Source organism: Polypterus senegalus, chromosome 1, assembly GCF_016835505.1.
Source record: "Polypterus senegalus isolate Bchr_013 chromosome 1, ASM1683550v1, whole genome shotgun sequence".
NCBI lineage: Eukaryota > Metazoa > Chordata > Cladistia > Polypteriformes > Polypteridae > Polypterus > Polypterus senegalus.
Genome location: NC_053154.1, coordinates 158,789,134 through 158,805,217, shown reverse-complemented (window position 1 = coordinate 158,805,217; position 16,084 = coordinate 158,789,134). Strand labels below are relative to the sequence as shown.

General features: G+C 40.1%; 1 long non-coding RNA gene across 1 annotated transcript; it reads right to left on the bottom strand.

Moving 5' to 3' along the window:
* Nucleotides 1-9,191: 9,191 nt before the first annotated feature.
* Nucleotides 9,192-12,221, bottom strand: LOC120518560. The gene is made up of 3 exons (XR_005631256.1): nucleotides 12,052-12,221; nucleotides 11,487-11,621; nucleotides 9,192-9,229 (listed from the first exon to the last, which is right to left on the bottom strand). It is a non-coding gene; the product is annotated as an uncharacterized LOC120518560 (long non-coding RNA).
* Between the last annotated feature and the right edge of the window lie 3,863 nt (nucleotides 12,222-16,084).

Sequence of the window (16,084 nt, the reverse complement as noted above, 5' to 3'; positions counted from 1 at the left end):
AATATTCTTCAATGGCCAAGTCAATCAATTGCCCTCAACCCAACTGGACATGCATTTCACTTGCTGAAGACAAAACTGATAGCAGAAAGTCCAATTAACAAGCAGCAACTGAAGATAGCTAAAGAAAAAGGTTTGGCAAAGTATCGCTAGGGTGGAAACCCAGCACTTGGAGATGGCCATGGTTTTCAGACCTCAGGCAGTCATTGACTGTATAGGATTTTCAACTAAATAGTGAAAATAATTATTATATTCATGACACGCAGTCCAGTCCTACCCTCCAGAAATGACCCTCCATCTGCTGCAGCCAGCTGTCACGTGGGTGACCCCTTGGCCTGGTCCAGCCTTTTGGGTCCCCAACAATGAGGAACTTATGAGCTGGATCACCCTCGGGGAAACGCGCCTCATGGCCGTATTGCTGTAACTGATGCTCCCTCACAATGCAGGTAATGTGCCTCATCCAGGACTCCATGACTATCCGCACAATTGACACAAAGTCAAACCAATGGTACCCAAGGATTTTCCGGAGAGACACAGTCCCAAAAGGAGTCCAGTGTTTGTCTCAGGTCACTGGATAGCGTTCATGCCTCACAACCATATAGCAACACAGGAAGCACCAGGACTCTAAAGAGTTGGACCTTCGTCATTTTGCATAGATAACGGGAGCGCCACACACCCCTTTTCAGTGACCTCATGACCCTCCCCATGCACTCCCAATCCGTCTACTGACTTCACAAGAAGAGTCACCAGAGACATGAATGTCACTGCCCAGGTAAGTAAACTTCTCAACACTCTCTCCACAAACAGACACACTGCTGATGGTTGTGCCCAAGAGGTCATTAAAGGCCTGGATTTTAGTTTTTATCCAGGACACTCGCAAGCCCAGACACTAGACTCCTCAGTCAGTCTCTCGAGCGCCCATCACCCATGATGGTCATCTATCACTATTAACAATTAACATCAACTTAATTTCCTTAAAAGTAACAATACAGTTTGGTTTATATGATACTGTATATAGGTTACATCAATGGTACCATGTTTTAATTTTAAAATGAAATTTTTAAACAAAACTTATCTGCATCCATACTAGCCTTATTACATCATTACGGAAGTATCTCTGTCCACACTAAAATGACCGAAAACTCATATGACATGGATGTTTACATTGACTAGGCATGCACGCATCACCACATAAAGTCCAAGGGGTGGTAATGCCTCCGGTCCCGGGATTTATCACAAAACTGCAGCAATCAGTAAATGGTTTGCCTTTATGTAGCATTCAGAGCATATAAAATGCAATTTAGATGCATACAGGTAAACAGACAAACAAGCACCACAGAAAGCAACTCGTCTATGCCTGCTATGTTTGTGAAGGGTGAGCACTCATAGAATGAGCCATTATTTTGAGCTGGATTCGATCAGGGAATGCCCACATAATAAACACAAACCAATCAGAATGCGGTTAGAATCTGCATTTTCAAAAATCTGCATTATTGCCTGTACAAATTGCAATGCTAAAGCTGTTTTTTCAGATACTCCAGAGACTATTTTCAAAAGCCTCCATTTTTGGAGGTTAAAAAATGTCAAGGTAGTGTGGATGAAAGGTGAAAACAGAGACTAATGTTTGCATTTTTAAATGACAATGTAATATTGTGAACAGGCCCTTAGTCACTGACTGATAGTTTAGAAAGTGTTCATTTTTTCTTTGAATCATCCTGTATGTTAGCTATGACTTATAACTATGGCAACATCATTATTCTTCAAAAGTACAACAAAGACAGGCTAGAAACAATTCTTTATATTTAGGAGTTGCTCTTGTCTTGACACTTACAGACCATAAAGATGCTCTTTGTCAATTATCTCTCATTCGTTTATTCTTTTTTCATAGCTTGCATTTTTAACAAACACCATACAATGAATGAAAACAGCTAATACTCTGAACCTGAACTCTTTGAATCTTGAAACATAGACACCAGAAGGGTTTAGTTTAGTCCATCCATCCATTTTTTTTATTGCTTATCCAGTGTAACACCATAGGGAGCCTTAGCACTGGCAACAAGGCAGGAACCAACCCTGAATGGAAGACTAGAAAGTTTTTAGTTTATTTTCATACAGTATATAGTAAGTAAAATGGAATGCTTGGTTGCATGTTGTGTCATAAACAAGCAGTCAAAAACAAATGAAAATGGTAATAAAAAATGTAATAGATTAAAAAGACAATTACAGTATTAAAGAACAATTGGTAGACTGACAATTATGAAGATATGGTGTGACCACCAAGGGGCGTTGGAGCACTCCTAACCAAGGACACAACCTCACAGACACCAATTATGGTATAAGTAAAGGGTTTATTCACACCCAATACCTTGTAAAAGATATCAAAAGTGACATAAACCAACAAAGTTCTTCTCCTTCTTTTTTCTTCTCTCCTTTCACTCCTGCTGGCGAGCTTTCTGCTACTTCCACTTGACTTCAACTCATCTGATAAGGTTGAACAGTCTCTTTTATCTTGGACCTGGGAATACTTCCGGCGCTTGGGCATAGCCTGATGGAAGTACATCTGGGTAGGGACTGTGAATCCCATCAGCTCCACCAGTGGACCCCATGGAATCCAACAGGGCTGACACACAACTACAGGTCCCAACATGCCCTGCAGGCTTCCATGTCAGTCTTAATCCAGGGAAGGTACCATCTGTTGAGGGAGAAAGTATTTAGCAGTGCTCATTTTGCTCAGTCTTTCCATTGTATGGGCCTCCTGGCTGGGTAAAGGTCCTTGTTCAATCCCAGCCGAGATGACACTCTCTTTATGCTGTCCATTACAATGGATAATCAAAACAGTGGAACAGCCATCACAATGACAGGTGGGTCTTATGGAATTCAGTGGGAGTTTTTAACATGCTCTTCAAAAGCACTTCAAGACACAGTACAGGAAGACTTTAGTGTTTTGTTTTTGTAGGAACTTATTTCAAACTTTTGTACCAGCATTTAGGAGTATATGGACATTCACACATTTGATCATTACTCTCTGTTCAGTACTTGGAGCATTTTAATAGCAAGCTAAAGATTTAGTAAAGTTTTGTTGGGCCTGAAGATGAGAAAGGACTTAGTCAAGAAAACAATGTTTGGGTCAAAAGTCACAAATGCAAAATACTGATCTTTAGATACCAACATGCTATAGTTTTTTTTTTTTTTTATTTAAGCACTACTATGGTGATTTTTATGTCTAGGAAAGAGAAATGCTGACAGCTGGTAAGTGCAACAACTTCAAAACCTTTTTTATTGTCCTCTCTCCTTTTCCTCACCCAGACCAAAGCAATCAAACTCATCTCACCAAACAGCAGACCTACCGCACATGGCTGCATAATCGAACCCTGCAATTAATATCACAGTGCAAATATATAACATTTCTCCCCCCTCCCACCAACAGCAAAGAAATCCAAGTATATAACAGAACAGTTAAACATGAAATGTAGTAACAAAATCCTGCAAGTGTCCAGGGCGAGAACGCAACCGAGTGGGACGTGGAGATGGCTCCTGGGGCTGAATAACAGGCTCGGTTTCATTTTGTGCTACATCAGGCTGGATAACAGAGTCACCCAGCCATGCGTTTGGAATGGCCGAAGAATTTTCATTGTGTTTGTCAGCAGAATGAAATTCTACAACAGATGATGGTGGTGACACCTTTCGAAGACATGTGGCATGCCACTGAGAACCATCAGCAAGACCAAATGTGGCTGGGCCAAGCTGTCGGGTGACTTGTACTGGTGAGGACCAGAAAGAGGCCATTTTGTTATTGCGATGAGGCTTCCGAACTCTTACCCAGTCCGAGACTGCTATGCTGACCTCCTTGACATGTTTTGATTGATCAAACCTTTGTTTCATTCTGTGTTGCTGTCTGGTGACAGAGTGCTTAACGTGAGGAATTGAAGGAAGGGCACAAGGAATACTCTGACCGAAAAAAGGACAAAGTCTCTCGAGAGGCAGAGTAAGCTCACGACCTAGCATGAGGAAGGCAGGCGAGACTCCAGTTGTGCTATGCTGGGATGATCTGTAGTGCAAGAGGGTATTAAGCAGAGCCTGATCAAAAGAACACCCTTGTGCAAAGGTGCGCCCTAAGGCCATTTTTTAGTGTTTGGTTGAAACGTTCCACCCCTCCATTAGACTGTGATTGGTAATATGCAGTGCGAACATGTTTAATGCCTTTTGATTCCAGAAATGAGGCAAATTGATTACTGGTGAACTGAGGCCCATTATCCGTATTAATGGTCTTAGGGAGACCCCAGCAAGAAAACAGTGATTCCAAAATGTTAATGACGACACAGGATGTGACTGTACCAGTTGCAGTAACCTCTGGCCATTTTGAGTGTAAGTCATACACAACAACCAAATACCGCTGATGGTGAGGGACACCATGGATTTCTTCCGAGATGTCCATCTGTATATGTTCCCAGGGTTGGGTGGGCCAGGCAATAGGCTGCAATAGGGGAGGGGCCTGGAGACCTGTCTTGCCACTTACCAGACAGGCCACACAATCTTTAACCAGAGTCTCAATGTCCCTGTCTATGCCAGGCCACCACACCAAATCACGACATCTCTGTTTTAGTTTCACTATACCTAAGTGGCCCTCATGTGCCATTGACAACACACGTGCACGAAGCGCATTTGGAACCACAGTACGAAACCCTCATGCCACACAAGAACCATTCCAGCAGGAGAGTTCTTCTTTCATTCTAGCAAAGGGTAACAGATCCTCAGGTGCCATGCTAGGCCAACCATTCCTGATAAAGTGGCATACCTGAGATAGTACTGGGTCATGTGCAGAGGCCTGCTTGAGTTCTTGGAGAGATATAGTAGTCTGAAGAGGCATGTGCATCATTTGGACAATCTCATGTTCCATTTGGTCAGAGTCAGGAGGCTGGGCTGAAGCCGTAACTGAGCGAGACAGGAGGTCTGCAATAACATTGTCATGCCCCGGAGTGAACTGGAGAGTAAAGTGGTACTGGTGAAGACGGTCAGACCAACGATGTAACCTCAATGGGCGGTGTCCAGTGCCAGATGCCGACAGCAGGGTAGTGAGAGCTTGATGGTCTGTTCTTAGTGTGAAATGTCGGCCATACAGGTAAAGGTGCCATCTCTCACATGCCCAGACACATGCCAGTGCCTCACGTTCACCCATCGAGTATTTCCATTCTGTTTCAGTGACGGCACGAGAGGCAAAAGCTATGGGCTTCTCCACTTGACCCTGACTTTGTGACAGCACGGCCCCCACTGCTATAGCAGATGCATCACAGGTGACAAACGTGGACTAGAGATGTCAAAGTGGGCTAGAATTGGAGGGGAAGTAAGCTGTAATTTCAGGAGGTGAACAGCCTTGAAACAATCAGGAGACCACACCCATGGCTCATCCTTCCACAGGAGCTGGCGCAATGGTGCTGTAGTAGCAGAATACTGGGGCAAAAACTTCAAATAGTAACTGGCCATGCCCAGAAAGGAAGTCACCTGAGCTGCAGATGTAGGCTCCGGAATGGCGTGGATTGCATCAACATTTGATTGGAGTGGAGATATGCCAGCAGCTGATACTTGAAATCCAACAAATTCTATCTCTGGCACTGCAAAGACACACTTCTCCTCATTCAATGTGAGTTTGTATTTAGACAGAGCTGAAAAGACCATGTGAAGACGTTTGTCATGAACAGCAGCGGTGGGCCCATGTACAACAATGTCATCTAAGTATATGACCACTCCAGGGATGCCAGCAAACACTGAGGACATGACTTTTTGAAAGCTGCTTGGTGCTGAACATAACCCAAATGGTACTCTTGTATAATGAAACATGCCATCATGTGTCACAAAAGCTGTGAGGTCTCTACTGCTGGGGTGGAGGGGCACTTGCAAATAGCCTTGCCTAAGATCCAATTTAGAAAATAAGATATATAAATGTGCTGTGAGTTCTTCTGAAGTGGGAAGTGGATATTTGTCTGGAATTATTGCTTTATTTACTGCATGAAGATCGCATGCCACTAGACTTCTTCTTAGCTACTACTATGTTGATGACCCATGGAAAGGCATTGACTGGTTCAATGATGCCAGCTGCTAGTAGCTGCTGCAGCTCAGTGGACACCCCATCTCGAAAGGCCAGCGGGATACTTCGTAAAGGCTGTATAACTGGTGTGACAGTGGGGTTGAGTAAAGGCTTGTGAATGTAGGCAGTGAGGCAACCCAAACCTGTAAAGAGTCCAGGCCATTTTTGTTGTTGTAGTGAGGTTACCTGTAAGATTTGCATGCCACTTTTATCTATGACAGAAAATCCCAGGGCAAGAAGCAGATCTAGCTCCATCAGATTTGCCCCTTTTTTGTAACATGAAAACAAACATTAGGCAGAACATCTTTGATATACTGAACAGTGAGGTAGACTGAACCCATCAGGGAGATCCGAGAGTCCCCATAACCATTGGCAGTAGTGGTAGGTGAAGACAAGGCCATAGAACTGAAAAACTGTTTATATGTGTGTATATTTAAGAGGGACATTATAGCACCAGTGTCCAACAAGAGGGAAATGTTCACACCATTTAAACTAACTGTGAATGACTTGAAAGCTGCTGGTCCTGAAATCACATTGTGAATTATAGTTGCAGTCTGTCCGTTTTTGGAGATTGGAGAAGAACGACATACATTAGCAAAGTGGTTCTGTTTACCACAGCTGTGACAGGTCTGACCGCATGCTGGGCAGCTTTGAGCTCTGGTCGCGTGTGATCGTGATCCACAGTTTCCACAGTGCTGCTGAAATTGTCTTGAACGCCTGCGCTGCACAAACTGCACTGTCTGTTCTCGGTCTGTTGCGTTGACTTCTTCCGGATGCTGCGGAATCGTCTGTCTGCGAGTGCTGCACGTAACTGTCTGATGGGGAGGCAGAAGCAAAGCGTTTCGAAAGCTCCGCCACACAAACAGCTGCAGATTCAACACTGAATGCTATTACGACTGCATTTGGTAATGTCAAATCCTCCTTTTCAAACAAAAGTCTTTCGCGAACTTTATCATTGCTAGTGCATTCGATTAGCTGGTCGCGGATCATTTCCTCTTGTAATGCCCCAAACTTGCATGAGCTAGCTAGTCCTCTTAAGTTTGCGACATACTGATGCACCGTCTCCCCAGGAAGCTGACGGCACTGTCTGAAAATAAATCTCCGTAGTAGAGCACTTTGTGGGGCAGAGAAGTGGGCATTCAAAAGTGTAACTGCAGTATCGTATGTGTCAGCTAGTCCCAAGCACTTGCTGCCCTTCCGCTCCCAAGCAATGAACGAGGAGCGCCCTTTTGCGAGCGGCCGAAACATCCTCAAGCCCCAAGGCAATGAGATAGACTTCAAAGGATTGTAGCCAACGAGTCCACGGAATCGGAGGCTCACCGAGTAAAAGCAGGAAGGGAGGTGGTGGTGAAAGGGAAAACTCAGCCATTCTCGTCGCCAAATTTTATGTCTAGGAAAGAGAGATGCTGACAGCTGGTAAGTGCAACAACTTCAAAACCTTTTTTATTGTCCTCTCTCCTTTTCCTCTTCCAGACCAAAGCAATCATGCTCATCTCACCAAACAGCAGACCTACCGCACATGGCTGCATAATCGAACCCTGCAATTAATATCACAGTGCAGATATATAACAGTGATGTCAACATGCCACTATTTTGCTAGACATTTAATGTCTGATCCAAGATGTCATAGCTCTACCTCTATAAAAGATGGTGGCACACATTCACTTATGTTCTTGTTTGGGATTCTTTCCTAAATCAAAAAGCAAATCTGATTAATGTTTTTTTTTGTTTTCTTGTTTGTTTTTGTTTGGTTGAGGCTAAAGAATTTAAGTTATTGTTCCTTTGACCTCAACTTCAAAGTTGTGCATTGGACTTTGATGATCATTATCGTTTGACTGACTTAGGTTTCCTGAGCTTTGCCCATCATTTCCTACATATTTACCTTTCTCCTCATTGATTATTCATCTCACAGCCTCACTTTTTGTCCATTGGCATTTTGTGTCCTACAAACATTTGCTAAAAAGGGATCTTGGCAATTCTAACTGCTATAGGCAAAAGCATTGACAAATAAACTTTGCCATTTTTTTTTCTTTTTGTTATTATTATAATACCCACCCTGATTATGCATTTAAGCGTTGCAGGAAGCTGGTGGCTATCTTGTCAGTATTCTCTTCAAGGTGGAAATGAAACATGGGGAATGCAGCAGTCCATTGTGGTCAAACTCACACAAGGATCTGTATGGGGCCAATTCAGACTCAAAACTAAACTGAATATTTGGAATGTAGGAAAAAAATAAAGTACCTGAAAAAAAAAATGTAGAGAGTATGACATTCCACCTGGAAGAGTACACCATCATCACTATTATTATTATTCATTGATTTATTTATGTTTATTTGGAAAATAGCCACCTTTGTTCAAGACACCTTGCAGAAATAAATACTGCATGCATACTGTAGAACCCAAAGAAGAGGATTAGAACAAAGATTTGAGGTACCAGGATGACTATCCCATTTAATGATGGTGGCAACTAGGAATTCAAAAGAAAAAACACACAAGATTGCATGATATGGCAGCATATCTTTAAAAATCTGCTCTGTGGCTTCTTAGTTTTTATAGAGCAAAGCTGAAGGGACAGAGTTTTGTTGGAGGAAGTGGAAATGAGGTCATAAGGACAAAAGGAGAAAGTGTTAAGAACAGCAGCTCAGAGACAATACCTGTGAGTTAATAAGCAATAGACAATTGAGCAATTGCAATTGAGTAGAGCTCAATGAAGCATAGGATAGCAATCTAGAGGAGATAAGCTACAAAAATAACAGTTGTTTGACAACAGATTGGATAAGTGTGACTATACATATCTAATGGAAGACTAGAGGGGTACAAAGTCAAAGTCATCCAAATATAAGATTTGAATAAGCTGTGTAAAAGTAAAGACAACACAGCATGAAGGGTTGGGGTTTCCGGCCCCGTATACTGTAGCAACGAAAATACTTTTTTACAGAAAACAGGTCAGAATACAAACAAAACATTTGCTTATGCGCCGACGTCTGTACACGCGTCGGCGGCCATTTTATACAGGAGGAGCCGGAAGTGGAGGAATGCTGGGAAGGAGGCGTGAGGGATGACGGGATCCGTGACGTCAGGGAAGATGGCGGAGGAAGGGCGAAAGTGGACGCGGTGCGGTCAGGTTATGGTGGCGGAGCGTCTTTTTTCCTGAAAGAGAAAGCAGAAAGGTTTAGTACCCTGCCATTCCCTAGCGACAAACGTCCTTCGAAGTAATTTCGGGTCCGCCCGCGGCCTCCTACTTGCCCATGCGTGACAGCTGGTCTCCACGAAGCATCCAGACAATATTCAACTGGGATCATTTCAAATGCTCATGGGAAACTAATTAATCAGCTAGAAATGAACAAGAAAATGGTACAGACTTGGTAAATTTACTGGATAGAATTATACCTGGGAGGATGTTATCCCGCTTTATTCTCTCCACCTTTGCCATATTCTTTTATATGTCCTATATTTTGATTATGATTTATGGTTGCAGGTGTAGAATTTCTAAAGCCCTTCTCCATTCAAGGGGCCTCATGTTTATATATTTTCTATACAGTACCAACAAATGTACATCAGAACATCCATCAATCCATTATCCAACTACAGGGTAACGGGGGTCTGCTGGAGCAAATCCCAGCCAACACAGGGCGCAAGGCAGGAAACAAACTCCGGGAAGGGCGCCAGCCCACCGCAGACTTCAGAACATTATAAGTAATAACCAAACTCTGAGAGGAACTCATTAATTCCCAACCCCAAGTTGATTTCAGGATAATTTTAAGCCTCATTGCCTACAGCTTTCTCTCCATAAAGTATGATAGAGCCTCTGTTAAGAGAAGCCTAAGCAATGTCCCACAATATCTGCTATTTTACCCTATGATTAAGTTACACCTGCATCCAGAATGCTATTGAGGAGTCTAAGTATAACTATAGACATATTTTCTTTGTATTTCTATTTCTTTTCCCGCCTACAATCTAGATCTTTCTGACTTGCCACCAGTATTTTTCCATACTGTTGGCCTACACTATCCCACGTTCGCTTCCTACTTTAAGTCTGTTAGTCACACCAATACAGAATAATTAAAAGGACATTTTGTGATATACAAAAGCTTTAAGATAGTGGCCTGCTCTGCAAACTTACCCATGAAGAAAATGTTTTTTGACTAGAAAGATTTCAACATTGCAGCTTCCTTCTGAGCACTAATTAGAATCAAATATGCTGAAGGGTGTAGACTTGCTGATTAAGTATCACTTCTCCAGAGAGACAGGAAGCATATTGAGAATCTTAATTAAAGCTAGATGGAGTCTAGCATATTGGTTGTCTATCAGTTTGGCATTATGAATCTGCAGTTTTGAATTCTACATTGACAAGCCCACAACATAATAATGGTGAAGGTGGTAAAGATTTCTATGTTATTGAACATAACACTAAATGAACATGTTACACACTGGCCTGAGGTGTGAGGAATGGCAATAAAGGACTGGTAGTGCAGCAATACTGGTTTTCCCTCAGCTCTGTGAGACAAATTAAGTTGTAATACTTTCCTTTTTCCTCTCTGCTCTTCATAACTCTTTACCTCCCAATTCGACTTACAGACCAGGGGCACAAAAGAATGTCATGATCTTACTGTGTTGAAAGAATTTTTATTCAGTTTTAACAGGTGTCGCTGTTTGACGTGCCTTTACTGATGCTATATCCCAGCTCCATCCATTGTTTTTTTTTTATATTAAAGGTATAGTTATTACATTCCCCCTGTGGTGGCTCCAGTTTTGACCCTGAGGCGCAGCTGCTAATCATAGTGCAGTCACTTGAGTGCAAATAAACGAGAAGACCTCAGCCTTAGTTCTTTGCTGAGACATTGCTTTATGTCCCTTTCCCAGTGTCAAGCTTCTTTGGGGTTGAACTTTGTGTTCAAAGTCTTGGCTTATAATTATTTTAATCTGGATTCGACTTTACAGTTACGGATTACTTGTTCTTGATATTCAATTTCTGAATTTAGGTTTCTTAAAAATTGGTCTTTTTCTTCTCACTTGTTCTTTTGTTTACATCTTTAGAATGTGGTTTTCTACTTTTTCTTTTGTTGTAATTTTCTTATTTGTTAAAGTTTTTGTTCTTAGATTATGTATTTTGAATATAATGCTAATTTCTGAGTTTTTAATTTCTTGCTGTTTTTTTTTTGTTCATTTCTAGTTCTTTTCCTAATTTTCGTAGCGTTTATCTTTTTTGTTTCATATCATCTAATTTGATCCTAAGTTCATTAATTATTTACTAATTCACTTCAGGTGTGATTACTTAGTGAAATGTAAGACTTTTTCTGCTGTGTATTGAAGGTTTTCTTGGTGGTTATAAAATTTTTATACTGCTAAACCTCAAAACTTAAAGGGAAACTCTAGACAAAAGTGAATTATGTAATATGTTACTTACCCCATATAGTTTGTAGTGATGGTCAGAAAATATTTTTAGTCTTGTATTTTCATGGAACCCAAGTATAATACAGCTTCTGATAAAATGGGCATCTATGGAGACCCACACTGGACAACAGCAAACGGTATAAAATGTCTGTGGGGAAAAAAAAAAATCACGTTACTTGTGTCGCATAATCCACATGTCAAGACATCCAGTGATAATCTCACAAAGTGCAAAATATATGCATGTTTTCCTAAAATCTTTTTAAGTAAATACTTTCTGAAAATCAGAGCAGCTCTCAAGGGAATGAGCTTTTGAATTAAAGACAGGTCTCTTCACCAATGGATGATGAGGAGAGGTGAAAATTAAGCAGTCATTGTTGCTGGTTTCCTGTCTAGTGCTCACTAGTAGTCACCATTCATCTATCTGTTTGTACATCACAGAAAAGCTCAAGGGGCAACAGGTTATTTGTCTTTGTTTCATTTTATACAATGTTTAACTGCATGTTTTATTCCTCCTTCAATCACTGAAGGGCAGTAGCCATTTCTCAATTGTCATATTCATGCTTGGCATGACTACTCACCTCACACACATTCCAGCCTTAGTGCAGCATAATTCTGTCATCTGTTTATTCAATTCTTTTCATTCTCGAGTTCTTGACGAATACTGTGAGTACCCCACAATGGCATTCACAATAATTGATAAGCCAAGAAACTTCAAACTTATTCTAGACATTTTTCATGCAGGCTCAATCATTCTTGAATGTTCTGGCATCATATTCAAAGCACTGGCCACTACTAAAAAATATTTTAAAGGCTTGGCTTCATCATCCAGACACGGCAAAAATAAGTATAAAGATTTTATTTTTAACAGTATACTGGTTAAAATCTCCAGCTGGTTGCCATGTGTATACTATCAAGAAGACAGCATGTGAACAGTTGCCATGACAACAGGCAAAAGACTTCTCTTGGCTCTACTAATAGATCAAAGTGGGGCAGTGATTATCATATTAGATTACTTTATCTGATTTGTGTCAGTTTAACACAATGTGGCATATGCCAAATAAATATCACAGACTTCTTTTGTCTTTGTGGACATATTCATCTTATTCCCAAAACAATTTAGAACAAAAGTGTTTATCCAACAGTCCTTGCAAATAATTGATGGAAAGCCTACCGCAGTACAGAATAATCACCATTTTCTCAACGGTGTTAATAAAAAAAAATCTGCCATCAAAGAATCTGTTTGTGCTAGGACTGCTACTGAAAATTGTTAAGTCTTCAACAGCTGTGTTTAGTCTTAGCAAGCATCTATGTATAAAAAGTGCCAGCGTAATTAAAAATTCAGCAGCATGCTCTGGACTTTCGTGAAAATTGAATTAAATCTATTGTATGCAGCCAAGTGACGCTTTTATATTTACTATTTCAGTACTGGCACTCTCCAACCCTGATTTGATTTATACCGCCCCGACATGCAGCAGCCATTAGGGATAAAAGCAGAAGCCCAGTTTCCACTAATGTTACAACCCTTCATGGAAAATTTTACACTTTATCATAAATATCCTGACATGTGCTAAAGAAAAACAAAAAATTCAAGAAAGGAAACCAGCAAGCAATGAATTGATAATTTGGAAGGATCTTGCCTAGGGCTCAAAATCATGAAATTTCTGTAAGTTGTGAAAAAAAAAGACTTTTCTCTTATCGGTCACAATTGACAGGCGCCAAAGGAAGCAGAACACTTCTGGAAAAGCTTCACTTCTGATAAATCGTGTCAAATAGTAATCTGAAGTAACTGACAAATCGTCTTTCTTTGTGGGTCTTTAATCAGGAACCATTAGTCTGCTCTCTGTCTCTGTTTGTCTCGCTGCCTGTCTGCTGTTGATACAGTGCAGTAAACCTCAGCGAGCCCTGCTAACAAGTTCTTCATAGGAGGGTAATTTTTACTTTGAGCAAATGAAACTTTGCCTTTATGATACTACCTTTGAGTTCATAAATGTGATCAATCATATTTTCCCAAGCCTTTACAAGCCTATCACCTTTTTATTAGCATTTGAGAGCTGCTTTTTGTCCAATATTGAGCTTGCTGGTGCTCCAGAGTTGCTTTTAGTTAGGGGATGAGCCAAAACCTGACATCAGATGGCATGACTACAATAAGCAGAACATTTTCAGATGCTTGCGACAAATGTTAATGTTGGATTCATGCCAGAAACCTGTACAATATTTAAAAGAAAAGTCATGGCAATAGCATAGGTTGTGAGTAAAAGGTAAAATTAAATAAATTATATAATTTTGGTGTCTGGGAAAAAAAAAGGAATTCCGTTTTATATCACAGCAGAGTAGTTGAGTAGTGCTCAACTTTAAATATTTGCATGTAGATGCACTAAAATGCACCACTGTACATATTGATGTGTTCTTTAACTGCAGGAAAATTTACAACATTGTAAACTCACCCCATGCTGTTCCCTAACAAGCCCCTATACCTACTAAGGTGGTTCAATATACTGACCCTTTGGTGCAGCTGCTAATCATAGTGCATTCACCTGAGGGCAAATAAAAGAGAAGACCTCAGACGTTCTTTGCTGAGGCATTGCTTTATGTCCCTTGTGTCTTTGTGGCTGATCTTTGCGTTAATGACCTTAGCTTTCAATTACATTACTTTGGCTTAGACGTTTCAATTATGGATTTCTTGTTCTTGAAAGTAAGTTTAAAAACTTACGATAGGTTTCTGAAAATTTATTATTTTTTCTTGAGCTTGTTCTTTTCTGACTTTTTTTGCTCTAATTTTCTTAGACCTTAGATCAGGGGTCCTCAATCACGGTCCTGGAGGGCCACAGTGGCTACATTCCAGCCAGTTTCCCAATTTTACCTCAGTCCTTTCTAATAATGCAACTTGATGTTTAACTATATGGCTTGTCAGCACTTTCATTCATCAAGACAAATTTAATTACCTTGTAGATTAGAGGTCCTCAATTACAGTCCAGAGCCAAAATGGCTGCAGGTTTCCACTTCAACCAATTTTTAAATTAGAGCCCATGTATTTACTACTAAAGCAATACATTTTTGGGCTTCATTTTAGTTATCTTGCCTGTTACAATTCAAAACACTTAATTGCCTATTTTAGTTTTAGCAGCTGTATTTACAATTTTAATCGTTGCCTGTTTTGTTAATCAGACATTAGTTAATAATAAAATGCAGATAAGCAATAAACCAGCAGCTCTCCAGCCATTAAAAGTGTTTGTGTAAAAAAAATGTTTAGAAATAAATTAGAGGGGAATTGGAAGGAGCATTAAGTTTACTTCTGTTCTACTCCACAAAAAACATGGATAATGCTCTCAGGTAAGTAGCGCAATTACAATTTTTCATGGATGATAGATAGATAGATAGATAGATAGATAGATACTTTATTAATCCCAAGGGGAAATTCACATAATCCAGCAGCAGTATACTGATACAAAGAAACAATATTAAATTAAATAGTAATAAAAATGAAAAGAATTAAAATAAAATTAATGTTAGCATTTACTCCCCCGGGTGGAATTGAAGAGTCGCATAGTGTGGGGGAGGAACGATCTCCTCAGTCTGTCAGTGGAGCAGGACAGTGACAAAAGTCTGTCACTGAAGCTACTCCTCTGCCTGGAGATGATACTGTTCAGTGGATGCAATGGATTCTTCATGATTGACAGGATGAATGAAAGCACTAACAAGGCATATAGTTAAATACTAAGTTTCATTATCAGCATGGACTGAGTTCTAATTAGGAAGCCAGTTGGAAGGAAAACCTGAAACCACTGCGGCCCTCCAGAACCGTGATTGAGGACACCTACCTTAGATTGTGTATTTTGAATTTTGTGCTTATCTTTTTTGTTTATTTGTTGTTCTCTTTGTACTTTTCTAAGTAATTTTACTTTTTTGTTTTATATTATCTAATTTGATCCTAAAACCTCATTAATTATTTAGGATATTTAAACTTTTCTGGTTGTGTTTCTGTAACTTTATGTTTCCCTGGAGGATGCCCTTAGTAAAAGGTTTACACTGCTGAACCTTAAAGCTCAAAGGGAAACTCCACCCAAAAAATAATATTTTTTAATATGTTACTCACCCCATGTAGTTTGTAGTGAAGGCCAAAAATACATTTTTAATCTTATGTTTTAAATGAGCAGGATAACAGAGCTAAAGTGCTCTAAATAATTTTGATAAGCACATAAATTGTTTAGAATTAATGTTTATTTAAAACTTGGATGCCAGGAGTATTGTAATGCCATCCTATTTAGCTTTGGAAGTTCATCCATTGGTTAAAAAAAAATGGCCACTAATCCAAAACCATCTTAAAAAGGTGCCATGATGACGATGACATTAAAACAATACAAAATAACAATGTGAATTTTTAATGTAAAATAAAAAATACTCCATAAAATCATGTCTAGGGTGCATAACAGAGATTCATAAGAACCTATAAGATCTCTGGCTAAAGAAGCAATGTTCAAGCTCAGGCATACAGGAATGTTTCTTTATTATGACCTCTTCTATCCCATAGCTACTGCCAAATAAGTATCAGCTAGCAACATAATTGTTGGGTTATTGAACAGCCAGCAGGGGTCCTGGCGGTGAGTCTGGAGG